This window comes from Oncorhynchus nerka, linkage group LG18, assembly GCF_034236695.1.
Source record: "Oncorhynchus nerka isolate Pitt River linkage group LG18, Oner_Uvic_2.0, whole genome shotgun sequence".
NCBI lineage: Eukaryota > Metazoa > Chordata > Actinopteri > Salmoniformes > Salmonidae > Oncorhynchus > Oncorhynchus nerka.
This window is the reverse complement of record NC_088413.1, coordinates 78,379,675-78,407,174: the sequence shown is the minus strand read 5'-3', so window position 1 is coordinate 78,407,174 and position 27,500 is coordinate 78,379,675. Positions and strand designations below refer to the sequence as shown.

The 27,500-nt window shown below is 50.0% G+C and overlaps 1 pseudogene; it reads right to left on the bottom strand.

The window, feature by feature from the left end:
- Window positions 1–13,527: 13,527 nt before the first annotated feature.
- LOC115124657 (prospero homeobox protein 1-like) overlaps window positions 13,528–27,500 on the bottom strand; it is a 67,314-nt pseudogene continuing 53,341 nt past the window's right edge.

Here is a 27,500-nt window from a genome sequence, read left to right as displayed (position 1 = left end):
CCTCTCCCTCTAGTACCTCCACCCCTCTCTCTCTCCCTCTAGTACCTCCACCCTCTCTCTCTCCCTCTAGTACCTCCACCCCTCTCCCTCTCCCTCTCCCTCTAGTACCTCCACCCCTCTCTCTCCCCTCTAGTACCTCCACCCCTCTCCCTCTCCCTCTAGTACCTCCACCCCTCTCTCTCTCCCTCTAGTACCTCCACCCCTCTCTCACTCTCTAGTACCTCCACCCCTCTCTCTCTCCTCTAGTACCTCCACCCTCTCTCTCTCCCTCTAGTACCTCCACCCCTCTCTCTCTCCTTCTAGTACCTCCACCCCTCTCTCTCTCCTCTAGTACCTCCACCCCTCTCTCCCTCCTCTAGTACCTCCACCCTCTCTCTCTCCCTCTAGTACCTCCACCCCTCTCTCTCCCTCTAGTACCTCCACCCCTCTCTCTCTCCCTCTAGTACCTCCACCCCTCTCTCTCTCCCTCTAGTACCTCCACCCCTCTCTCTCCCTCTAGTACCTCCACCCCTCTCTCTCTCTCCCTCTAGTACCTCCACCCCCTCTCTCTCCCTCTAGTACCTCCACCCCTCTCTCTCTCTCTCCCTCTGGTACCTCCATCCCTCTCTCTCTCTCTAGTACCTCCACCCTCTCTCTCCCTCTAGTACCTCCACCCCTCTCTCTCTCCTTCTAGTACCTCCACCCTCTCTCTCCCCTCTAGTACCTCCACCCCTCTCTCTCCCTCCCTCTAGTACCTCCACCCCTCTCTCTCCCTCTAGTACCTCCACCCCTCTCTCTCTCCCTCTAGTACCTCCACCCCTCTCTCTCCCCTCTAGTACCTCCACCCCTCTCTCCTCCCTCTAGTACCTCCACCCCTCTCTCTCTCCTCTCCTAGTACCTCCACCCTCTCTCTCCCTCCCTCTAGTACCTCCACCCCTCTCTCTCTCCTCTCTAGTACCTCCACCCCTCTCTCTCTCCCTCTAGTACCTCCACCCCTCTCTCTCTCCCTCTAGTACCTCCACCCCTCTCTCTCTCCCTCTAGTACCTCCACCCCCCTCTCTCTCCCCTCTAGTACCTCCACCCCTCTCTCTCTCTCCCCTCTAGTACCTCCACCCCTCTCTCTCTCTCTCTCCTCTAGTACCTCCACCCCTCTCCCTCTCCCTCTAGTACCTCCACCCCTCTCTCTCTCCCCTCTAGTACCTCCACCCCTCTCTCTCTCCCTCTAGTACCTCCACCCTCTCCCTCCCTCTAGTACCTCCACCCCTCTCTCTCCCTCTAGTACCTCCACCCCTCTCCCTCTCCCTCTAGTACCTCCACCCCTCTCTCTCTCCCTCTAGTACCTCCACCCCTCTCCCTCTCCCTCTAGTACCTCCACCCCTCTCCCTCTCCCTCTAGTACCTCCACCCCTCTCTCTCTCCCTCTAGTACCTCCACCCCTCTCCCTCTCCCTCTAGTACCTCCACTCCTCTCCCTCTCCCTCTCCCTCTAGTACCTCCACCCCTCTCTCCCCTCTAGTACCTCCACCCCTCTCCTCTCCCTCTAGTACCTCCACCCCTCTCTCTCTCCCTCTAGTACCTCCACCCCTCTCTCACTCTCTAGTACCTCCACCCCTCTCTCTCTCTCTAGTACCTCCACCCTCTCTCTCTCCCTCTAGTACCTCCACCCCTCTCTCTCTCCTTCTAGTACCTCCACCCCTCTCTCTCTCCCTCTAGTACCTCCACCCTCTCTCTCTCCCTCTAGTACCTCCACCCCTCTCTCTCTCCCTCTAGTACCTCCACCCCTCTCTCTCTCCCTCTAGTACCTCCACCCCTCTCTCTCCCTCTAGTACCTCCACCCCTCTCTCTCTCCCTCTAGTACCTCCACCCCTCTCTCTCTCCCTCTAGTACCTCCACCCCTCTCTCTCTCCCTCTAGTACCTCCACCCCTCTCTCTCCCTCTAGTACCTCCACCCCTCTCTCTCTCTCTCCCTCTGGTACCTCCATCCCTCTCTCTCTCTCTCTAGTACCTCCACCCCTCTCTCTCCCTCTAGTACCTCCACCCCTCTCTCTCTCCTTCTAGTACCTCCACCCCTCTCCCTCTCCCTCTAGTACCTCCACCCCTCTCTCTCTCCCTCTAGTACCTCCACCCCTCTCTCTCCCACCCCTCTCTAGTACCTCCACCCCTCTCTCTCTCCCTCTAGTACCTCCACCCCTCTCTCTCTCCCTCTAGTACCTCCACCCTCTCTCCCTCCCTCTAGTACCTCCACCCCTCTCTCTCCCTCTAGTACCTCCACCCCTCTCTCTCCCTCTAGTACCTCCACCCCTCTCTCTCTCCTCTAGTACCTCCACCCCTCTCTCTCTCTCCCTCTAGTACCTCCACCCCTCTCTCCTCCCTCTAGTACCTCCACCCCTCTCTCTCTCCCTCTAGTACCTCCACCCCTCTCTCTCTCCCTCTAGTACCTCCACCCCTCTCTCTCTCCCTCTAGTACCTCCACCCCTCTCTCTCCCCTCTAGTACCTCCACCCCTCTCTCTCTCCCTCTAGTACCTCCACCCCTCTCTCTCCCCTCTAGTACCTCCACCCCTCTCTCTCTCCTCTAGTACCTCCACCCCTCTCCCTCTCCCTCTAGTACCTCCACCCCTCTCTCTCCCCTCTAGTACCTCCACCCCTCTCTCTCTCCCTCTAGTACCTCCACCCCTCTCCTCTCCCTCTAGTACCTCCACCCCTCTCTCTCTCCCTCTAGTACCTCCACCCCTCTCTCCCCTCTAGTACCTCCACCCCTCTCCCTCCCTCTAGTACCTCCACCCCTCTCTCTCTCCCTCTAGTACCTCCACCCCTCTCTCTCTCCCTCTAGTACCTCCACCCCTCTCTCTCTCCCTCTAGTACCTCCACCCCTCTCTCTCTCCTCTAGTACCTCCACCCCTCTCTCTCTCCTCTAGTACCTCCACCCCTCCTCTCTCCCTCTCCTCCACCCCTCTCTCTCTCCCCTCTAGTACCTCCACCCCTCTCTCTCTCCCTCTAGTACCTCCACCCCTCTCTCTCTCCCTCTAGTACCTCCACCCCTCTCTCTCTCCCCTCTAGTACCTCCACCCCTCTCTCTCCCTCTAGTACCTCCACCCCTCTCTCCTCTCTAGTACCTCCACCCCTCTCTCTCTCCCTCTAGTACCTCCACCCCTCTCTCTCTCTCCCTCTAGTACCTCCACCCTCTCTCTCTCTCCTCCCTCTAGTACCTCCACCCCTCTCTCCCTCTAGTACCTCCACCCCTCTCTCTCTCCCTCTAGTACCTCCACCCCTCTCTCCCTCCCTCTAGTACCTCCACCCCTCTCTCTCCCTCTAGTACCTCCACCCCTCTCTCTCCTTCTAGTACCTCCACCCCTCTCTCTCTCCCTCTAGTACCTCCACCCCTCTCTCTCTCCTCTAGTACCTCCACCCCTCTCTCTCTCCCTCTAGTACCTCCACCCCTCTCTCTCTCCCTCTAGTACCTCCACCCCTCTCTCTCCCTCTAGTACCTCCACCCCTCTCTCTCTCCCTCTAGTACCTCCACCCCTCTCCTCCCTCTAGTACCTCCACCCCTCTCTCTCCTCCACCCCTCTCTCTCTCCCTCTACCTCCACCCCCTCTCTCTCCCCCTCTAGTACCTCCACCCCTCTCTCTCTCCCTCTAGTACCTCCACCCCTCTCTCTCTCTCCCTCTAGTACCTCCACCCCTCTCTCTCTCCCTCTAGTACCTCCACCCCTCTCTCTCCCCTCTAGTACCTCCACCCCTCTCTCTCCCTCTAGTACCTCCACCCCTCTCTCTCTCCCTCTAGTACCTCCACCCCTCTCTCTCTCCCCTCTAGTACCTCCACCCCTCTCTCTCTCCCTCTAGTACCTCCACCCCTCTCTCTCTCCTCTAGTACCTCCACCCCTCTCTCTCCCTCTAGTACCTCCACCCCTCTCTCTCTCCCTCTAGTACCTCCACCCCTCTCCCTCTCTCCCCTCCCTAGTACCTCCACCCCTCTCTCTCTCCCTCTAGTACCTCCACCCCTCTCTCTCCCTCTAGTACCTCCACCCCTCCCTCTCCCTCTAGTACCTCCACCCCTCTCTCTCTCTCTAGTACCTCCACCCCTCTCTCTCCTCTAGTACCTCCACCCTCTCTCTCCCTCTAGTACCTCCACCCCTCTCTCTCCCTCTAGTACCTCCACCCCTCCCCTCTCTCTCTCCCTCTAGTACCTCCACCCCTCTCTCTCTCCCTCTAGTACCTCCACCCCTCTCTCTCTCTCTAGTACCTCCACCCCTCTCTCTCCCTCTAGTACCTCCACCCTCTCTCTCCCTCTAGTACCTCCACCCCTCTCTCTCTCCCTCTAGTACCTCCACCCCTCTCTCTCTCCCTCTAGTACCTCCACCCCTCTCTCTCTCCCTCTAGTACCTCCACCCCTCTCTCTCTCCTCTAGTACCTCCACCCCTCTCTCTCTCCTCCCTCTAGTACCTCCACCCCTCTCTCTCCTCTAGTACCTCCACCCCTCTCTCTCCCTCTAGTACCTCCACCCCTCTCTCTCTCCCTCTAGTACCTCCACCCCTCTCTCTCTCCCTCTAGTACCTCCACCCCTCTCTCTCTCTCCCTCTCTCTCTCTCTCTAGTACCTCCACCCCTCTCTCTCTCCCTCTAGTACCTCCACCCTCTCTCTCCTCTCTCCTCCACCTCTCTCTCTCCCTCTAGTACCTCCACCCCTCTCTCTCTCCCTCTAGTACCTCCACCCCTCTCTCTCTCCCTCTAGTACCTCCACCCCTCTCTCTCCCTCTAGTACCTCCACCCCTCTCTCTCTCCCTCTAGTACCTCCACCCCTCTCTCTCTCCCTCTAGTACCTCCACCCCTCTCTCTCTCCCTCTAGTACCTCCACCCCTCTCTCTCTCCCTCTAGTACCTCCACCCCTCTCTCTCTCCCTCTAGTACCTCCACCCCTCTCTCTCTCCCTCTAGTACCTCCACCCCTCTCTCTCTCCCTCTAGTACCTCCACCCCTCTCTCTCTCCCTCTAGTACCTCCACCCCTCTCCCTCTCCCTCTAGTACCTCCACCCCTCTCTCTCTCCCTCTAGTACCTCCACCCCTCTCTCTCTCCCTCTAGTACCTCCACCCTCTCTCTCTCCCTCTAGTACCTCCACCCCTCTCTCTCCCCTCTAGTACCTCCACCCCCACCTCTCTCTCTCTAGTACCTCCACCCCTCTCTCTCCCCTCTAGTACCTCCACCCTCTCTCTCTCTAGTACCTCCCCCCTCTCTCTCCCTCTAGTACCTCCACCCCTCTCTCTCCCTCTAGTACCTCCACCCCTCTCTCTCTCCCTCTAGTACCTCCACCCCTCTCTCTCTCCCTCTAGTACCTCCACCCCTCTCTCTCTCCCTCTAGTACCTCCACCCCTCTCTCTCTCCCTCTAGTACCTCCACCCCCTCTCTCCCCCTCTAGTACCTCCACCCCCTCTCTCTCCCTCTAGTACCTCCACCCCTCTCTCTCTCCTCTAGTACCTCCACCCCTCTCTCTCTCCCCTCTAGTACCTCCACCCCTCTCTCTCTCCCTCTAGTACCTCCACCCCTCTCTCTCTCCCTCTAGTACCTCCACCCCTCTCTCTCTCCCTCTAGTACCTCCACCCCTCTCCCTCTAGTACCTCCACCCCTCTCTCTCCCCTCTAGTACCTCCACCCCTCTCTCTCTCCCCCTCTAGTACCTCCACCCCTCTCTCTCTCCCTCTAGTACCTCCACCCCTCTCTCTCTCCCTCTAGTACCTCCACCCCTCTCTCTCTCCCTCTAGTACCTCCACCCCTCTCTCTCTCCCTCTAGTACCTCCACCCCTCTCTTTCCCCTCTAGTACCTCCACCCCTCTCTCTCTCCCTCTAGTACCTCCACCCCTCTCTCTCTCCCTCTAGTACCTCCACCCCTCTCTCTCTCCCTCTAGTACCTCCACCCCTCTCTCTCTCCCTCTAGTACCTCCACCCCTCTCTCTCTCCCTCTAGTACCTCCACCCTCTCTCTCCTCTCCTCCACCCCTCTCTCTCTCCCTCTAGTACCTCCACCCCTCTCTCTCTCCCTCTAGTACCTCCACCCTCTCTCTCTCCCTCTAGTACCTCCACCCCCTCTCTCTCCCTCTAGTACCTCCACCCCTCTCTCTCTCTCCCCTCTAGTACCTCCACCCCTCTCTCTCTCTCCCTCTAGTACCTCCACCCCTCTCTCTCTCCCCCTCTAGTACCTCCACCCCTCTCTCTCTCCCTCTAGTACCTCCACCCCTCTCTCTCTCCCTCTAGTACCTCCACCCCTCTCTCTCTCCTCTAGTACCTCCACCCCTCTCTCTCCTCCACCCCTCTCTCTCTCCCTCTAGTACCTCCACCCCTCTCTCTCTCCCTCTAGTACCTCCACCCCTCTCTCTCTCCCTCTAGTACCTCCACCCCTCTCTCTCTCCCTCTAGTACCTCCACCCCTCTCTCTCTCTCCCTCTAGTACCTCCACCCCTCTCTCTCTCCCTCTAGTACCTCCACCCCTCTCTCTCCCCCTCTAGTACCTCCACCCCTCTCTCTCTCCCTCTAGTACCTCCACCCTCTCTCTCTCCTCTAGTACCTCCACCCCTCTCTCTAGTACCTCCACCCCCTCTCTCTCCCTCTAGTACCTCCACCCCTCTCTCTCTCCCTCTAGTACCTCCACCCCCTCTCTCTCCCTCTAGTACCTCCACCCCACCCTCTCTCTCTCCCTCTAGTACCTCCACCCCTCTCTCTCTCCCTCTAGTACCTCCACCCCTCTCTCCCCTCTAGTACCTCCACCCCTCTCTCTCCCTCTAGTACCTCCACCCCTCTCTCTCTCCCTCTAGTACCTCCACCCTCTCTCTCTCCCTCTAGTACCTCCACCCCTCTCTCTCCCCTCTAGTACCTCCACCCCTCTCTCTCCCTCTAGTACCTCCACCCCTCTCTCTCTCCTCTAGTACCTCCACCCCTCTCTCTCCCCTCTAGTACCTCCACCCCTCTCTCTCTCCCTCTAGTACCTCCACCCCTCTCTCTCTCCCTCTAGTACCTCCACCCCTCTCTCTCTCCCTCTAGTACCTCCACCCCCTCTCTCTCCCTCTAGTACCTCCACCCCTCTCTCTCTCCCTCTAGTACCTCCACCCCTCTCTCTCTCCCTCTAGTACCTCCACCCCTCTCTCTCTCCTCTAGTACCTCCACCCCCCTCTCTCTCCCTCTAGTACCTCCACCCTCTCTCTCTCCCTCTAGTACCTCCACCCCTCTCTCTCTCCCTCTAGTACCTCCACCCCTCTCTCTCTCCTCTAGTACCTCCACCCCTCTCTATCTCCCTCTAGTACCTCCACCCCTCTCTCTCTCCCTCTAGTACCTCCACCCCTCTCCCTCCCTCTAGTACCTCCACCCCTCTCTCTCTCCCTCTAGTATCTCCACCCCTCTCTCTCTCCCTCTAGTACCTCCACCCCTCTCTCTCTCCCTCTAGTACCTCCACCCCTCTCTCTCCCCTCTAGTACCTCCACCCCTCTCTCTCTCCCTCTAGTACCTCCACCCCTCTCTCTCTCCCTCTAGTACCTCCACCCCTCTCTCTCTCCCTCTAGTACCTCCACCCCTCTCTCTCTCCCTCTAGTACCTCCACCCCTCTCTCTCTCCCTCTAGTACCTCCACCCCTCTCTCTCTCCCTCTAGTACCTCCACCCTCTCTCTCTCTAGTACCTCCCCTCCTCCCCTCTAGTACCTCTCCCTCTCTAGTACCTCCACCCCCTCTCTCTCCTCCACCCCTCTCTAGTACCTCCACCCCTCTCTCTCCCTCTAGTACCTCCACCCCTCTCTCTCTCCCTCTAGTACCTCCACCCCTCTCTCTCTCCCTCTAGTACCTCCACCCCTCTCTCTCTCCCTCTAGTACCTCCACCACTCTCTCTCTCCCTCTAGTACCTCCACCCCTCTCTCTCCCTCTAGTACCTCCACCCCTCTCTCTCTCTCCCCTCTAGTACCTCCACCCCTCTCTCTCTCTCCCTCTAGTACCTCCACCCCTCTCCCTCTCCCTCTAGTACCTCCACCCCTCTCTCTCTCCCTCTAGTACCTCCACCCCTCTCCCTCTCCCTCTAGTACCTCCACTCCTCTCCCTCTCCCTCTAGTACCTCCACCCCTCTCTCTCCCTCTAGTACCTCCACCCCTCTCCCTCTCCCTCTAGTACCTCCACCCCTCTCTCTCTCCCTCTAGTACCTCCACCCCTCTCTCACTCTCTAGTACCTCCATCCCTCTCTCTCTCTCTCTAGTACCTCCACCCCTCTCTCTCTCCCTCTAGTACCTCCACCCCTCTCTCTCTCCTTCTAGTACCTCCACCCCTCTCTCTCTCCCTCTAGTACCTCCACCCCTCTCTCCCTCCCTCTAGTACCTCCACCCCTCTCTCTCTCCCTCTAGTACCTCCACCCCTCTCTCTCTCCCTCTAGTACCTCCACCCCCTCTCTCTCTCCCTCTAGTACCTCCACCCCTCTTTCTCTCCCTCTAGTACCTCCACCCCTCTCTCTCTCCCTCTAGTACCTCCACCACTCTCTCTCTCCCTCTAGTACCTCCACCCCTCTCTCTCCCTCTAGTACCTCCACCCCTCTCTCTCTCTCTCCCTCTAGTACCTCCACCCCTCTCTCTCTCTCTCCCTCTAGTACCTCCACCCCTCTCTCTCTCCCTCTAGTACCTCCACCCCTCTCTCTCTCCCTCTAGTACCTCCACCCCTCTCTCTCTCCCTCTAGTACCTCCACCCCTCTCCCTCTAGTACCTCCACCCCCTCTCTCTCCCGCTAGTACCTCCACCCCTCTCTCTCTCCCTCTAGTACCTCCACCCCTCTCTCTCTCCCTCTAGTACCTCCACCCCTCTCTCTCTCCCTCTAGTACCTCCACCCTCTCCCTCTCCCTCTAGTACCTCCAGTCCTCTCTCTCCCTCTAGTACCTCCACCCCTCTCTCTCTCCCTCTAGTACCTCCACCCCTCTCTCTCTAGTACCTCCACCCCCTCTCTCTCCCTCTAGTACCTCCACCCCTCTCTCTCCCTCTAGTACCTCCACCCCTCTCTCTCCCTCTAGTACCTCCACCCCTCTCTCTCTCCCTCTAGTACCTCCACCCCTCTCTCTCTCCCTCTAGTACCTCCACCCCTCTCTCTCCCTCTAGTACCTCCACCCTTCTCTCTCTCCCTCTAGTACCTCCACCCCTCTCCCTCTAGTACCTCCACCCCCTCTCTCTCCCTCTAGTACCTCCACCCCTCTTTCTCTCCCTCTAGTACCTCCACCCCTATCTCTCTCCCTCTAATACCTCCACCCTCTCTCTCTCTCCCTCTAGTACCTCCACCCCTCTCTCTCCCTCTAGTACCTCCACCCCTCTTTCTCTCCCTCTAGTACCTCCACCCCTATCTCTCTCCCTCTAGTACCTCCACCCCTCTCTCTCTCCCTCTAGTACCTCCACCCCTCTCTCTCCCTCTAGTACCTCCACCCCTCTCTCTCTCCCTCTAGTACCTCCACCCCTCTCCCTCTCCCTCTAGTACCTCCACCCCTCTCTCTCCCCGCTAGTACCTCCACCCCTCTCTCTCTCCCTCTAGTACCTCCACCCCTCTCTCTCTCCCTCTAGTACCTCCACCCCTCTCTCTCTCCCTCTAGTACCTCCACCCCTCTCTCCCACTAGTACCTCCACCCCCTCTCTCTCTCCCTCTAGTACCTCCACCCCTCTCTCTCTCCCTCTAGTACCTCCACCCCTCTCTCTCTCCCTCTAGTACCTCCACCCCCTCTCTCTCCCCTCTAGTACCTCCACCCCTCTCTCTCTCTCCCTCTAGTACCTCCACCTCTCTCTCTCTCTCTCCCTCTAGTACCTCCACCCCTCTCTCTCTCTCCCTCTAGTACCTCCACCCCTCTCTCTCTCTCCCCCTCTAGTACCTCCACCCCTCTCTCTCTCCCTCTAGTACCTCCACCCCTCTCTATCTCCCTCTAGTACCTCCACCCCTCTCTCTCCCCTCTAGTACCTCCACCCCTCTCCCTCTAGTACCTCCACCCCTCTCTCTCCCGCTAGTACCTCCACCCCTCTCTCTCTCCCTCTAGTACCTCCACCCCTCTCTCTCTCCCTCTAGTACCTCCACCCCTCTCTCTCTCCCCTCTAGTACCTCCACCCCTCTCCCTCTAGTACCTCCACCCCTCTCTCTCCCTCTAGTACCTCCACCCCTCTCTCTCTCCCTCTAGTACCTCCACCCCTCTCTCTCTCCCTCTAGTACCTCCAGTCCTCTCTCTCTCCCTCTAGTACCTCCACCCCTCTCTCTCTCCCTCTAGTACCTCCACCCCTCTCTCTCTAGTACCTCCACCCCCTCTCTCTCCCTCTAGTACCTCCACCCCTCTCTCTCTCCCTGTAGTACCTCCACCCCCTCTCTCCCCTCTAGTACCTCCACCCCTCTCTCTCTCCCTCTAGTACCTCCACCCCTCTCTCTCTCCCTCTAGTACCTCCACCCCTCTCTCTCTCCTCTAGTACCTCCACCCCTCTCTCTCTCCCTCTAGTACCTCCACCCCTCTCTCTCCCTCTAGTACCTCCACCCCTCTCTCTCTCCCTCTAGTACCTCCACCCCTCTCCCTCTAGTACCTCCACCCCTCTCTCTCCCGCTAGTACCTCCACCCTCTCTCTCTCCCCTCTAGTACCTCCACCCCTCTCTCTCCCTCTAGTACCTCCACCCCTCTCTCTCCCTCTAGTACCTCCACCCCTCTCTCTCTCCCTCTAGTACCTCCACCCCTCTCCCTCTAGTACCTCCACTCCCTCTCTCTCCCCGCTAGTACCTCCACCCCTCTCTCTCTCCCTCTAGTACCTCCACCCCTCTCCCTCTCCCTCTAGTACCTCCACCCGTCTTTCTCTCCCTCTAGTACCTCCACCCCTCTCTCTCTCCCTCTAGTACCTCCACCCCTCTCTCTCTCCCTCTAGTACCTCCACCCTCTCTCTCTCTCCCTCTAGTACCTCCACCCCTCTCTCTCTCCCTCTAGTACCTCCACCCCTCTCTCTCCCCTCTCACTTTCTCTCCCCTCTCTCTTTCTCTCCTTCTCTCTCCCCTCTCTCTTTCTCTCCTTCTCTCTCCCCTCTCTCTCCCCTCTCTCTTTCTCTCCTTCTCTCTCCCCTCTCTCTTTCTCTCCTTCTCTCTCCCCTCTCTCTCCACTCTCTCTTTCACTCCTTCTCTCTCCCCTCTCTCTTTCTCTCCTTCTCTCTCCCCTCTCTCCCTCTCTCTCCCCTCTCTCTTTCTCTCCTTCTCTCTCCCCTCTCTCTTTCTCTCCTTCTCTCTCCCCTCTCTCTTTCTCTCCTTCTCTCTCCCCTCTCTCTTTCTCTCCTTCTCTCTCCCCTCTCTCTTTCTCTCCTTCTCTCTCCCCTCTCTCTCGCCACCAAAGTACCTCTTTTGTATCATCCGATAAATTACGGCACTCCCCCGTCCACTCACCCTGCACAATAGGCCCTCGCTGCTATCAAAGTGTGTGTGTGTGTTTGTTTGTGTATGTGTGTTTAGAAAACCGTGTTTTATGATTTAGTAGATTCCTGTTTTACATATCAATTACACGTACCTCATGTTTTTCATTTGATTGCATACAGATTTAGAAAAATACTAGTTACAATGGAGAGAATCAGTGTCCTCTCTCTCTACACACACACACACACACACACACACACACACACACACACACACACACACACACACACACACACACACACACACACACACACACCTCTCTCGCACACACTCCTCCGCCAAAAGAGAGGTGCTCAGTCCCTAAAATTCAAACTCGGTTTAGTCTTTAAAAAAACAGCAATCGGAGGCCATAGAACTGTACAATTATTTTTATTTTTCAAATAATAATTTATTTCACGTAATTTATTTATCATTGTCATGAGATAAACAAGAAAAAACCACTGGTCAATTTCATAGCAAGCATTAAGAATACCATTAATAGGAATAATTATGTTAATCATAAATAATAATAGTAATAATAATAATAATAATAATTATAATAACGATAACAATAGTTACATCTATACAAGGTACAAATGTCACCATGTATTATTTTTTCTGCAGTAAAATCATTGTTACATCACACACACACAGTTCCTGGTCACAGCTTGCTTGTCCTTCTTGTCCCTCTCAGCTAGCCTGAAATCCAGAACATGTTTTGTGCTAACATTCCCCTCCTTGTTCTCATGTTTGTCATGACAAAGAGTGGCAAGGAGTGGAATGATAGTAGAAACAGACTGGTGTTATGGCTCAACTTGTCAGCAGCTCAGAGCAGAGAATGTAGAATTGTTAAGATGTCGGGTTGAAAAATTCTGGTAATTTTACAAAAACATTTTTGATATCCTGGTTGGACGTTTCCCGGAATCGGGAGGGAATTAGCAGGAAATCCGTAATGCTCCTACCGGGATTTCTGGAAAACCTGGACATTTTGGGCAACCCCGGTCCTGGAGCGCTTCAGGTTTTTGAGGTTTTCCTGCTTTGCTTTAGACCTGGAAGACCAGGTAGGTGGTATAGCCAGTCAACGATAGTGATCAATTAGCTCAGTAGCTGAGGTGATCAGTAGAGTTAGGTGTGGTGTGCTTGGTGTAGAACTAAACCCTGCAATACCTGCAAGACTCCAAGGACCAGTGTTAATAACTACCCCATGACCTAGAGCAGTGGTTCTCCAACCTCTCCCCCAGACGTTTCACAACATTTTGTAGCCCTGAACTAGCTCACCTGGTTAACCTAGTCAAGGGCTTGATGATTAGTTGACCAGTTGAATCAGGTGTGCTAGCTCTGGAATAGATCAAATACATTGATGAGGGGCCCCCAGTTTGAGAACCCCTGGTTTAGAATCATTAATTCCGCTCAGTTGATTTCATTTCAGAAAATACTTCTCTTCAGCCGCAGTTAGCAGTCCTAGCTAGTTTAGTATGTATATTTATCCCCAGTTAGCAGTCCTAGCTAGTTTAGTATGTCTATTTATCCCCAGTTAGCAGTCCTAGCTAGTTTAGTATGTCTATTTATCCCCAGTTAGCGGTCCTAGCTAGTTTAGTACGCCTATTTATCCCCAGTTAGCAGTCCTAGCTAGTTTAGTACGTCTATATATCCCCAGTTAGCAGTCCTAGCTAGTTTAGTATGTATATTTATCCCCAGTTAGCAGTCCTAGCTAGTTTAGTACATCTATTTATCCCCAGTTAGCAGTCCTAGCTAGTTTAGTACATATATTTATCCCCAGTTAGCATTCCTAGCTAGTTTAGTATGTCTATTTATCCCCAGTTAGCAGTCCTAGCTAGTTTAGTACGTCTATTTATCCCCAGTTAGCAGTCCTAGCTAGTTTAGTACGTCTATTTATCCACAGTTAGCAGTCCTAGCTAGTTTAGTACGTCTATTTATCCCCAGTTAGCAGTCCTAGCTAGTTTAGTATGTCTATTTATCCCCAGTTAGCAGTCCTAGCTAGTTTAGTACGTCTATTTATCCCCAGTTAGCAGTCCTAGCTAGTTTAGTACATATATTTATCCCCAGTTAGCAGTCCTAGCTAGTTTAGTACGTCTATTTATCCCCAGTTAGCAGTCCTAGCTAGTTTAGTACGTCTATTTATCCCCAGTTAGCACTCCTGGTTAGTTTAGTATGTCTATTTATCCCCAGTTAGCAGTCCTAGCTAGTTTAGTATGTCTATTTATCCCCAGTTAGCAGTCCTAGCTAGTTTACTATGTCAATTTATCCCCAGTTAGCAGTCCTAGCTAGTTTAGTACGTCTATTTATCCACAGTTAGCAGTCCTAGCTAGTTTAGTACGTCTATTTATCCCCAGTTAGCAGTCCTAGCTAGTTTAGTACGTCTATTTATCCCCAGTTAGCAGTCCTAGCTAGTTTAGTATGTCTATTTATCCCCAGTTAGCAGTCCTAGCTAGTTTAGTACGTCTATTTATCCCCAGTTAGCAGTCCTAGCTAGTTTAGTACATATATTTATCCCCAGTTAGCAGTCCTAGCTAGTTTAGTACGTCTATTTATCCCCAGTTAGCAGTCCTAGCTAGTTTAGTACGTCTATTTATCCCCAGTTAGCAGTCCTGGTTAGTTTAGTATGTCTATTTATCCCCAGTTAGCAGTCCTAGCTAGTTTAGTATGTCTATTTATCCCCAGTTAGCAGTCCTAGCTAGTTTACTATGTCAATTTATCCCCAGTTAGCAGTCCTAGCTAGTTTAGTACGTCTATTTATCCCCAGTTAGCAGTCCTAGCTAGTTTAGTACATCTATTTATCCCCAGTTAGCAGTCCTAGCTTGTTTAGTACATCTATTTATCCCCAGTTAGCAGTTCTAGCTAGTTTAGTACGTCTATTTATCCCCAGTTAGCAGTCCTAGCTAGTTTAGTACGTCTATTTATCCCCAGTTAGCAGTCCTAGCTAGTTTAGTACGTCTATTTATCCCCAGTTAGCAGTCCTAGCTAGTTTAGTACGTCTATTTATCCCCAGTTAGCAGTCCTAGCTAGTTTAGTATGTCTATTTATCCCCAGTTAGCAGTCCTGGTTAGTTTAGTATGTCTATTTATCCCCAGTTAGCAGTCCTAGCTAGTTTAGTATGTCTATTTATCCCCAGTTAGCAGTCCTAGCTAGTTTACTATGTCAATTTATCCCCAGTTAGCAGTCCTAGCTAGTTTAGTACGTCTATTTATCCCCAGTTAGCAGTCCTAGCTAGTTTAGTACGTCTATTTATCCCCAGTTAGCAGTCCTAGCTAGTTTAGTACGTCTATTTATCCCCAGTTAGCAGTCCTAGCTAGTTTAGTATGTCTATTTATCCCCAGTTAGCAGTCCTGGTTAGTTTAGTATGTCTATTTATCCCCAGTTAGCAGTCCTAGCTAGTTTAGTATGTCTATTTATCCCCAGTTAGCAGTCCTAGCTAGTTTAGTACGTCTATTTATCCCCAGTTAGCAGTCCTAGCTAGTTTAGTACATCTATTTATCCCCAGTTAGCAGTCCTAGCTTGTTTAGTACGTCTATTTATCCCCAGTTAGCAGTTCTAGCTAGTTTAGTACGTCTATTTATCCCCAGTTAGCAGTCCTAGCTAGTTTAGTACGTCTATTTATCCCCAGTTAGCAGTCCTAGCTAGTTTAGTACGTCTATTTATCCCCAGTTAGCAGTCCTAGCTAGTTTAGTATGTCTATTTATCCCCAGTTAGCAGTCCTAGTTAGTTTAGCTGAACTAGCATGTTGAGCTGACATAGTCTCACTGTAACTCAGAGAAGAGCATATAGAATCTTATAAAATATTATAGTTTTACAATTCAGTTCAGTTCAGCTAGTCTGAGTTTAGCTAGCTGCTCACGTCACTTCAGTTTAGCTAGTTATGTTAAGCCTCAGCTAGACGTTGGAGCTAGTTTGACCAAACGAACTCCAGCTAGCCCTGGTATTGATAGAACAGTGAAGTGAAGAGAGGAGAGAATCCTCAAGAATTATACAACTTCACAGGTCAGTTTACGTCCGTCAAAATACTAGTCAGAGTTTAGCTAACTTTAGCTTCAGCTAACAACCGGGAGGCTAACACCCACATCGAGAGTTGGGGGGGGGAGCACAGTCAAAACATCCGATGAGTCTCAGAAGAATAAAAAAAAAAAACAACAACAACAACAGACAGCTGGGTTGGAAGTGCTGTTTTGGTGGTGGAGGATGGCGATCCGGGGAATGATACTGTACTTCATGATCCAAACACTCGGCAGAGTGCATGTTTGTCTGATCTCCTTAGAGTCCAAGGTATGGGAATGTGTTGGACATGAAGGGCTATTGTTTGTTTCTGTGTAGTGGATGGGGAAAAAAGGAACTTATCCCAAACGTACACGGTAGAAATGCTCCATTCTACAACGTCTCAACACGTCTTTCTGTTTTTTTGAATAGAAGGAACATGCAGTCTTCGTACCGTCACGGTGCTGAAGGAGGGAGTTGGACGGTTGAATTAATTGGACACTTTTGTTGAATAAATAAAAATGTCTGAGCGTCTGAAATGTCCATAGTAGAAATGACAGTCTCTCTTCATACTCGTCCCTCGAGGTGAAGTTGCCTGTATGTTTCCGTCGCTCTCCCAGCTTAGATTTTTATTTTACTGGAACGCAAAAAAAAAACACTTAAACTGTAGATACAAAACAATACGGTCTAATCTCTCAAATATCATCTAAAAATCACTTTTTTTTTCTCCCCACTTTAAAGTTATTTTAAAACAATACGTTTTTTTGTTGTTGAGTGAGGACCACTGAGTGTACAAAACATTAGGAACACCTGCCCTTTCCATAACATAGACTAATCAGGTGAATCCAGGTGAAAGCTATGATCGGTTATTGATGTCACTTCCTTGTAGATGAAGGGGGAAGAGACAGGTTGTTATTAAATCATGATTTTTAAGCATTGAGATAATTGAGACATGGATTGTGTTTGTGTGCCATTCAGAGGGTGAATGGGCAAGACAAAATATTTAAGTGCTTTTTAACGGGGTATGGTAATAGGTGCCAGCTGCACAGGTTTGTGTCAAGAACTGCAACGCTGCTGGGTTTTTCCATGCTCATCAGTTTCCTGTGTGTATCAAGAATGGTCCATCACCCAGAGGACATCCAGCCAACTGGACACAACTGTAGGAAGCATTGGAGTCAACATGGACCAGCATCCCTGTGGAACGCTTTCGACACCTTGTGGAGTCCATACCCCCGATGAATCGAGCCTGTTTTGAGGGAAAAAGGGGGGTGCAACTCAATATTAGGAAGGTGTTCCTAATGTTTTGTACACTCAGTGTGTTTGTAAGTACTGTGACATGGTTGCAGACACATACTTTTCAAATGTTTTCATTTTCGTTTTCAGTCAAAAGTTTGGACACATCTACCCAATCAAGGTTTATTTGTTATTTTTTTTGGACTATTTTCCACATTGTAGAATAATTGTGAAGACATCAAAAACTATGAAATAACACATATAGAATCATGTAGTAACCCCCCCCCCAAAAAAAAGTGTTAAACTAATACAAATATATTTGAGAGGCTTCAAAGTAGCCACCCTGTTGCCTTGATGACAGCTTTCCACACTCTTGGCATTCTCTCAACCAGATTCATGAGGAATGCTTTTCCAACAGTCTTGAAGAAGTTCCCACATACGCTGAGCACTTGTTGGCTGCTTTTCCTTCACTCTGCGGTCCAACTCATCCCAAACCATCTCAGTTGGGTTGAGGTCGGGGTGATTGTGGAGGCCAGGTCATCTGATGCAGCACTCCATCACTCTCCTTCATGGTCAAATAGCCCTTCACAGCCTGGAGGTGTGTTGGGTCATTGTCCTGTTGAAAAACAAATGACAGTCCCACTAAAGCCAAACCAGATGGGATGGTGTATCGTTGCAGAATTATGTGGTTGTCATGCTGGTTAAGTGTGCCTTGAATTCTAAATAAAGCACCATAACACCTCCTCCTCCATGCTTCACTGTGGAAACCTCCATGCTTCACGATGGGAACCACACATGTAGAGATAATCCGTTCACCTACTCTGCATCTCACAAAGACACAGCTGTTGGAACCAAACATCTCAAATTTGGACTCTTCAGACTAAAGGACAGTTTTCCACCTGTCTAATGTCCATTGCTCATGTTTCTTGGCCCAAGCAAGTCTCTTCTTCTTATTGGCTTCTTACTGATTCACACAGTCTCCTCTGAACAGCTGATGTTGACATGTGTCTGTTACCTACTCTGTGAAGCATTTATTAGGGCTGCAATTTCTGAGGCTGGTAACTAATGAACTCATCCTCTGCAGCAGAGGTAACTCTAATGAACTCATCCTCTGCAGCAGAGGTAACTCTAATGAACTCATCCTCTGCAGCAGAGGTAACTAATGAACTCATCCTCTGCAGCAGAGGTAACTCTAATGAACTCATCCTCTGCAGCAGAGGTAACTCTAATGAACTCATCCTCTGCAGTAGAGGTAACTCTAATGAACTCATCCTCTGCAGCAGAGGTAACTCTAATGAACTCATCCTCTGCAGCAGAGGTAACTCTAATGAACTCATCCTCTGCAGCAGAGGTAACTCTGGGTCTTCCTTTCCAGTGGCGGTCCTCATGAGAGCCAGTTTCATCATATTGATGTTTTTTGCGACTGCAATGCAAAGTTCTTGAAATGTTCCCTATTGACTTCATGTCTTAAAGTAATGATAGACTGTAATTTCTCTTTGATTATTTGAGTTGTTCTTGCCATAATATGGACTTGGTATTTTACCAAATAGGGCTATCTTTCTGTATACCACCCCTACCATGTCACAACACAACTGATTGGCTCAAACGCATTAAGAAGGAAAGAAATTCCACAAATTAACTTTTAAGAAGGCTCAGCTGTTAATTGAAATGCATTCCAGGTAACTGTCATGAAGCTGGTTGAGAGAACGCCAAGAGTGTGCAAAGCTGTCATCAACGCAAAGGGTGGCTACTTTGAAGAGCCACTAATATAAAATATATTTTGATTTGTTTCAGACTTTGTTTTGGTTTACTACATGATTCCATATGTGTTATTTCATAGTTTTAATGTATTCACCATTATTCTACAATGTAGAAAATAGTAAAAATAAAGAAAAACCCTGGAATGAGTAGGTGTGTCCAAACTTTTGACTGGTACTGTAGTTGTCTGTAAGTCTTCCGTAGAAAACCAGTTGGACCACAGATGCAGAAAACACAAGGTCACCACTCAAAAAAAAAATCCCCAAAAAATATAGGGGTCAAAGTGTAACATTTAATTAAAAAAAAATAAAAAAATTCAGATTAGGAAACCTGAGTGTTGCATCAGCTGATGACATCAGTTGATTTTGCACCAATTAGATCATCGTCCAACTTTAATATGGTAATTCATCCACCAGGTTCCACTTCTATGATGTGTAAACAATTCCCTGGTGTTCTTTGGCGACATGCTATCGCTGTAATGTGTTTTACTCGCCATGCACGTCTGTTTGCTTCTTTCCCTGTTTGGTTCTGTTTGGTACCTTGTTCTCTGCCTGTTGTTGTTGTTATTACCTTAACATGATGCTCTGGCAGAGAACTACTCAGAAGGAGCAGAACCTAACGCCAAGACTAACATACCTTATTGTAATCTTTATCATAAATGGTTCAACAAAATGTGGCGTTTAAATGTAATTAAAAACTGTGAATTTGTACAGTTTTTAAAACAAAACTTTGTAACATTAAAAAAAAAATGTATTTCTTTGTTACTTTTTTTGAGTGTGGACCTTAATGTTTTTACACAGTGAGAGGAGGAAGAGAGGAGAGGAGATGAGAGGAGAGGAGATAAGAGGAGAGGAGAGGAGAGGAGAGGAGATGAGAGGAGAGGAGATCAGAGGAGAGGAGAGGAGATGAGAGGAGAGGAGAGGAGAGGAGGAAGAGAGGAGAGGAGATGAGAGGAGAGGAGATGAGAGGAGAGGAGAGGAGAGGAGATGAGAGGAGATGAGATGAGAGGAGAGGAGAGGAGAGGAGAGGACAGGAGAGGAGAGAGAGGAGAGAGAGGAGAGGAGGAGAGGAGAGGAGAGAGAGGGAGAGGAGAGGAGAGGAGAGGAGAGGAGAGGAGAGGAGAGGAGAGGAGATGAGAGGAGAGGAGATAAGAGGAGAGGAGAGGAGAGGAGAGGTCGAGGAGAGGAGATGAGATGAGAGGAGATGAGAGGAGAGGAGAGGAGATGAGAGGAGAGGAGAGGAGAGGAGAGGAGATAAGAGGAGAGGAGAGGAGAGGAGAGGAGAGGAGAGAGGAGAGGAGAGGAGAGGAGAGGAGATGAGAGGAGAGGAGATGAGAGGAGATGAGAGGAGAGGAGAGGAGAGGAGAGGAGAGGAGATGAGAGGAGAGGAGAGGAGAGGAGAGGAGAGGAGAGGAGAGGATAGGAGAGGAGAGGGAGATGAGAGGAGAGGAGAGGAGGGAGGAGAGGAGAGGAGAGAGAGGAGAGGAGATGAGAGGAGAGGAGAGGAGAGGAGAGGAGAGGAGAGGAGAGGAGAGGATAGGAGAGGAGAGGAGAGGAGAGGAGAGGAGAGGAGAGGAGAGGAGATGAGAGGAGATGAGAGGGAGAGGAGAGAGGAGAGGAGATGAGAGGAGAGGAGAGGAGAGGAGAGGAGATGAGAGGAGAGGAGAGGATAGGAGAGGAGAGGAGAGGAGAGGAGATGAGAGGAGAGGAGATGAGAGGAGATGAGAGGAGAGGAGAGGAGATGAGATGAGATGAGATGAGAGGAGATGAGATGAGATGAGAGGAGATGAGAGGAGAGGAGATGAGAGGAGAGAGAGATGAGAGGAGATGAGAGGAGAGGAGATGAGAGGAGATGAGAAGAGAGGAGATGAGAGGAGATGAGAGGAGATGAGAGGAGAGGAGATGAGAGGAGAGGAGATGAGAGGAGATGAGAAGAGAGGAGATGAGAGGAGATAAGAAGAGAGGAGATAAGAGGAGAGGAGAGGAGATGAGAGGAGAGGAGATGAGAGGAGAGGAGATGAGAGGAGAGGAGAGGAGATGAGAGGAGATGAGAGGAGATGAGAGGAGAGGAGATGAGAGGAGATGAGAGGAGAGGAGATGAGAGGTTAGGAGATGAGAGGAGATGAGGAGAGGAGATGAGAGGAGAGGAGATGAGAGGAGATGAGAGGAGAGGAGATGAGAGGAGATGAGAGGAGAGGAGATGAGAGGAGATAAGAGGAGAGGAGAGGAGATGAGATGAGATGAGAGGAGATGAGATGAGATGAGAGGAGATGAGAGGAGAGGAGATGAGAGGAGAGGAGATGAGAGGAGATGAGAGGAGAGGAGATGAGAGGAGATGAGAAGAGAGGAGATGAGAGGAGATGAGAGGAGATGAGAGGAGAGGAGATGAGAGGAGAGGAGATGAGAGGAGATGAGAAGAGAGGAGATGAGAGGAGATAAGAAGAGAGGAGATAAGAGGAGAGGAGAGGAGATGAGAGGAGAGGAGATGAGAGGAGAGGAGATGAGAGGAGAGGAGAGGAGATGAGAGGAGATGAGAGGAGATGAGAGGAGAGGAGATGAGAGGAGATGAGAGGAGAGGAGATGAGAGGTTAGGAGATGAGAGGAGATGAGGAGAGGAGATGAGAGGAGATGAGAGGAGAGGAGATGAGAGGAGATGAGAGGAGAGGAGATGAGAGGAGATGAGAAGAGAGGAGATGAGAGGAGAGGAGAGGAGATGAGAGGAGAGGAGATGAGAGGAGATATGAGGAGAGGAGAGGAGAGGAGATGAGAGGAGAGGAGAGGAGAGGAGAGGAGAGGAGGAGGAGAGGAGATGAGAGGAGATGAGAGGAGAGGAGATGAGATGAGAGGAGAGGAGATATGAGGAGAGGAGATGAGAGGAGAGGAGAGGAGATATGAGGAGAGGAGAGGAGAGGAGATATGAGGAGAGGAGAGAGAGGAGAGGAGAGGAGAGGAGACAACATTGAAGAGTGCAGCCGGACGTTCACTCTTGTCCCGGAACGTCACGTTATTCCACTGCACACAGACGTCAGTATCTATTCCATATCGGTTCAACATAATTTTATTGAAATGACATTGATTCAACCAATGTGTGCCCAGTGGGATGTTATGTCATGTTACGTTATTCATGTAGCAGGTCCTGCAAACAGTTGGGTGATTTGAAGACCTCTGGCATCTCACTGTCCAGTTTACAGATCACTTTATAGATGGCCTTCTTCCAGGATGGGTCCACGTCTTTTCCTGCTACGATGGCGTTGAAAAACTCCCTCAATGTGATTTGGGCCACTTCTAGGAAACGCTCTGGAACCTGGATGGAGGCAGGGAGAGAGAGAGGGAGAGGGGGAGGGAGAGGGAGAGGGGGAGAGGGAGAGAGGGAGATGGAGAGGGAGAGGGATAGGGAGAGAGGGAGAGGGAGAGGGAGAGGGAGAGAGGGAGAGAGGGGGAGAGGGAGAGGGAGAGAGGGAGAGAGGAGCGGGGGAGGGAGAGGGAGAGAGGGAGAGGGAGCGGGGGAGGGAGAGGGAGAGGGAGAGAGGGAGAGAGGAGCGGGGGAGGGAGAGGGGGAGAGGGAGAGGGAGGGGGGAGAGGAGAGGAGGGGGAGGAGAGGGAGATGGAGAGGGAGAGGGAGAGAGGGAGAGGGAGGGGGAGAGGGAGAGGGAGATGGAGAGGGAGAGGGAGAGGGAGAGGGAGATGAAGAGGGAGAGGGAGAGGGAGAGAGGGAGAGGGCGAGGGCGAGGGAGAGGGAGAGGGAGAGAGGGAGAGGGAGAGGGAGAGGGAGCGGGAGAGGGAAAGGAAGAGGAGAGGGGAGAGGGAGAGAGAGGGGAGATGGAGAGGGAGAGGGAGATGAAGATGAAGAGGGAGAGGAGAGGGATAGGGAGAGGGAGAGGGAGAGGGAGGGAGAGGGAGAGGGGGAGAGGGAGAGAGAAAAAGAGAGAAAAAGAGAGAGAGCTTGGTATTAAAAGCACCAGGTTATGTCTGAAGGCAGTGTTTAGAAGACAGGCATCTGCAGGTAGAGTCTAGCGTTACAACCACCACTAAGGTTACAAGTCAAGCCATAGTATTCACACAACAACAACAACAACAACAACAACAACAACAACTAATGTAGTGTTACTGCTGTGGTTCTTGTCATTTGAATTGTGACAGGTTTTCTCCAACAGATTGTGTGGGGATCCTAATCCAAATCAAAGAGCCCACTTTCCCCTTTTCTACCTCGATGACTGAATATCAAACTACAGCTACAGCTTCCCTTTTACAAGATAATATAGGACTTGGACTGTTTCGTCCTCCCTCTGTCCATGTGTCTCTTTTCTGACAATATCTACCCTTCTGACAGTGATGTCATGAGTTTGATTAAGAAGAGGCGAGCGAGACCGGCGGGGCCCCCCATTGATTTTGTTAGTCGTTCTCACTCAGATGTATGTGTGTGTGTGTGTGTGTGTGTGTGTGTCACCTCTACTCTCACTCAGCTGTTGGCCTTTTGTTATAAGGTGCCACACACACACACACACACACACACACACACACACACACACACACACACACACACACACACACACACACACACACACACACACACAACACACACACACACACACACACACACACACACACACACACACACACACACACACACACACACACACCCTGCTGCTACTGTCCATTATCTATTCTGTTGCCTAATCACTTTACTCCTACCTACATGTACATAGCTACCTCATTTACCTCGTACCCCTTCACATCGACTAAAGTACTGGTACCCCTTCACATCAACTAAAGTACTGGTACCCCTGCACATCAACTAAAGTACTGGTACCCCTTCACATCAACTAAAGTACTGGTACCCCTGCACATCAGCTAAAGTACTGGTACCCCTTCACATCAACTAAAGTACTCGTACCCTGCACATCGACTAAAGTACTGGTACCCCTGCACATCGGCTTGGTACTGGTACCCTGCAAATCGACTAAAGTACTGGTACCCTGCACATCGGCTTGGTACTGGTACCCTGCACATCGACTAAAGTACTGGTACCCTGCACATCGGCTTGGTACTGGTACCCTGCACATCGCCTAAAGTACTGGTACCCTGCACATCAACTAAAGTACTGGTACCCCTTCACATCGACTAAAGTACTGGTACCCCTTCACATCAACTAAAGTACTGGTACCCCTTCACATCAACTAAAGTACTGGTACCCTGCACATCAGCTAAAGTACTGGTACCCCTTCACATCAACTAAAGTACTGGTACCCTGCACATCAACTAAAGTACTAGTACCCCTTCACATCAACTAAAGTACTGGTACCCTGCACATCAACTAAAGTACTGGTACCCCTGCACATCAACTAAAGTACTGGTACCCCTGCACATCGACTAAAGTACTGGTACCCCTGCACATCAACTAAAGTACTGGTACCCCTTCACATCAACTAAAGTACTGGTACCCCTGCACATCGACTAAAGTACTGGTACTTCCTGTATATAGCCATGTTATTACCTGGTACTTCCTGTATATAACCGTGGTATTACCTGGTACTTCCTGTATATAGCCATGTTATTACCTGGTACTTCCTGTATATAACCATGTTATTACCTGGTACTTCCTGTATATAGCCATGTTATTACCTGGTACTTCCTGTATATAGCCATGTTATTACCTGGTACTTCCTGTATATAGCCATGTTATTACCTGGTACTTCCTGTATATAGCCATGTTATTACCTGGTACTTCCGGTATATAACCATGTTATTACCTGGTACTTCCTGTATATAACCATGTTATTACCTGGTACTTCCTGTATATAACCGTGGTATTACCTGGTACTTCCTGTATATAGCCATGTTATTACCTGGTACTTCCTGTATATAACCATGTTATTACCTGGTACTTCCTGTATATAGCCATGTTATTACCTGGTACTTCCTGTATATAGCCATGTTATTACCTGGTACTTCCTGTATATAGCCATGTTATTACCTGGTACTTCCTGTATATAGCCATGTTATTACCTGGTACTTCCGGTATATAACCATGTTATTACCTGGTACTTCCTGTATATAACCATGTTATTACCTGGTACTTCCTGTATATAGCCATGTTATTACCTGGTACTTCCTGTATTTAGCCATGTTATTACCTGGTACTTCCTGTATATAGCCATGTTATTACCTGGTACTTCCTGTATTTAGCCATGTTATTACCTTGTACTTCCTGTATTTAGCCATGTTATTACCTTGTACTTCCTGTATTTAGCCATGTTATTACCTTGTACTTCCTGTATATAGCCATGTTATTACCTTGTACTTCCTGTATTTAGCCATGTTATTACCTTGTACTTCCTGTATATAGCCATGTTATTACCTTGTACTTCCTGTATTTAGCCATATTATTACCTTGTACTTCCTGTATATAGCCATGTTATTACCTTGTACTTCCTGTATATAGCCATGTTATTACCTTGTACTTCCTGTATTTAGCCATATTATTACCTTGTACTTCCTGTATTTAGCCATGTTATTACCTTGTACTTCCTGTATATAGCCATGTTATTACCTTGTACTTCCTGTATTTAGCCATGTTATTACCTTGTACTCCCTGTATATAGCCATGTTATTACCTTGTACTTCCTGTATTTAGCCATGTTATTACCTTGTACTTCCTGTATTTAGCCATGTTATTACCTTGTACTTCCTGTATTTAGCCATGTTATCATTGTTACTCATTCCTAATGTCACTGCTTATTATTTGTATCGTTATCTGAACTCTGCATTGTTGGAAAAGGACCCGTAAGTCAGCATTTCACTGTTAAGTCTACACCTGTTGTTTACCAAGCATTTGACAAATTCGATTTGATTTGATTTGATTTAGATTGGCCAACCTTGGCTGCCAAATGCTGGATTAGTCTTTAGGCTACAATAGACTTTGTCTGTGTGCGTATGTGCATGTGTGTGTGGTGTGTGTTTTTGTGCGTGCATTTGGATGTGTGTGTGCGTGCATATATATGTGTGTGTGTGTGTGTGTGTGTGTGGCCCCTTGTAACAAAAGGCCAACAGCTGAGTGTCACCACAATGAGAGGAGGTGACAAACACTTAAGCCTCCAGCCACAGTCAGCAGACTAAGAGAGACAAAAGGGTTTGTGACAAGAATAACTCTCTCTCTCTCTCCCTCTCTCTCTCTCTCTCTCTCTCTCTCTCTCTCTCTCTCTCTCCCTCTCTCTCTCTCTCTCTCTCTCTCTCTCTCTCTCTCCCTCTCTCTCTGTCTCTCTCTCTCCTCCTCTCCTCTCCTCTCATCATGTCCTTTCTCTTCCTCTCCTCTCTTGTCCTTTAGTACCAGTCTTGACAGTGACCTAACTGGGATCCTCACACACAGCTCACCCACACTAGTGGGTACGAGGTAATAACTATATACAGGAAGTACCAGTACTAACTGGGATCCAGTTCACCCACACTACTTACCGGGCATCTTCTGTTACAACAGGCATTTAAAATAAGTCAGTACTGTAATGAGTAGAAGGGATGGAGTGTATGTGTGTGTGTGTGTGTGTGTGTGTGTGTGTGTGTGTGTGTGTGTCTCCTCTGTTCTAGTGTTGGATAACCTTGAAATGTACAGCCATGTGTGACCTGGTCTGAGGGACACAGATAGTGCTTGGGTGTTTGTTTGAGTGTGTGTGTGTTTGAGTGTGTGTGTGTGCATGGTCAGGCCCTTACTCCCAAACGGTACATCCAACTGTAACACACACACACACACACACACACACACACACACACACACACACACACACACACACACACACACACACACACACACACACACACACACACACACACACACACACGCACACAAAGAATGAATGATACAGTCCCAAAGAACCAAGTGTCTTGTGATCTTGCCCCAGGATAAGGGGGAGAAAATAGAATGAAAATCTTTTGTGTCCCTCCCCCTTCCTCCCCCTCCCTCCCCCTTTCCTCCCTATGTCTCTTCACAAACCACAGGCCTGAAAAGAAAGAAAGGCCCAGTCTCCCTCACTCTTTCCCTTCCTCTCCCCTCCTGTCTCTCTCTCTCTCTCTCTCTCTCTCTCTCTCTCTCTCTCTCTCTCTCTCTCTCTCTCTCTCTCTCTCTCTCTCTCTGTCTCTCTCTCTCCCTCTCTCTCTCTCTCAATTCAATTCAAGAGGTTTTATTGGCATGGGAAACATGTGTTAACATTGCCAAAGCAAGTGAGGTAGATAATATACAAAAGTGAAATGAACAATTCAAATTAACAGTAAACATTACACATGCAGAAGTTTCAAAAAATACAGACATTACAAATGTCATATTATATATATACAGTGTTTTAACAATGTACAAATGGCTAAAGGACACAAGATAAAATAAATAAGCATAAATATGGATTGTATTTATTTGTTCTTCACTTGTTCTTCACTTCTCTTGATGCTGTGATGTCACTGTGGAATTTCACCCAGTAGATATGGGAGTTTATCAAAATTGGATTTGTTTTTGAATTCTTTGTGGATCTGTGTAATCTAAGGGAAATATGTCTCTCTAATATGGTCATATATTGGGCAGGAGGTTAGGAAGTGCAGCTCAGCTCTCTCTCTCTCTCTCTATCTCTCTCAAATCTATACTTCTCTCTCTCTCAAATCTATACCCCCTCTCTCTCTCTCTCTCTCTCTCGCTCTGTCTCTCTCGCTCTGTCTCTCTCTCTCTCTGTCTCTCTCTCTCTCTCTCTCTCTCTCTCTCTCTCGCTCTGTCTCTCTCTCTCTCTGTCTCTCTCTCTCTCTCTCTCTCTCTCTCTCGCTCTGTCTCTCTCGCTCTGTCTCTCTCTCTCTCTGTCTCTCTCTCTCTCTCTCTCTCTCTCTCTCTCTCTCTGTCTCTCTCTCTCGCTCTGTCTCTCTCTCGCTCTGTCTCTCTCACTCTCTGTATTTGACTACCAACGCGGACACTCACACATCCTTTCTTCCTCAAATCATCCTTCTTTTGCGTAACCCCTCTGGTACCCAGTGTCCAGTGACCTCACTGGGTCTTGAGGTGTGTGTGTGTGTGTGTGTGTGTGTGTGCTGAGACAATAGCCAGGGTCATCTGACCGTGAGGCAGCCCCTCATATCACATGACGGTCTGAAGGTCTTTGTTACTGAGACTCTGCCTATTGTCAGACAG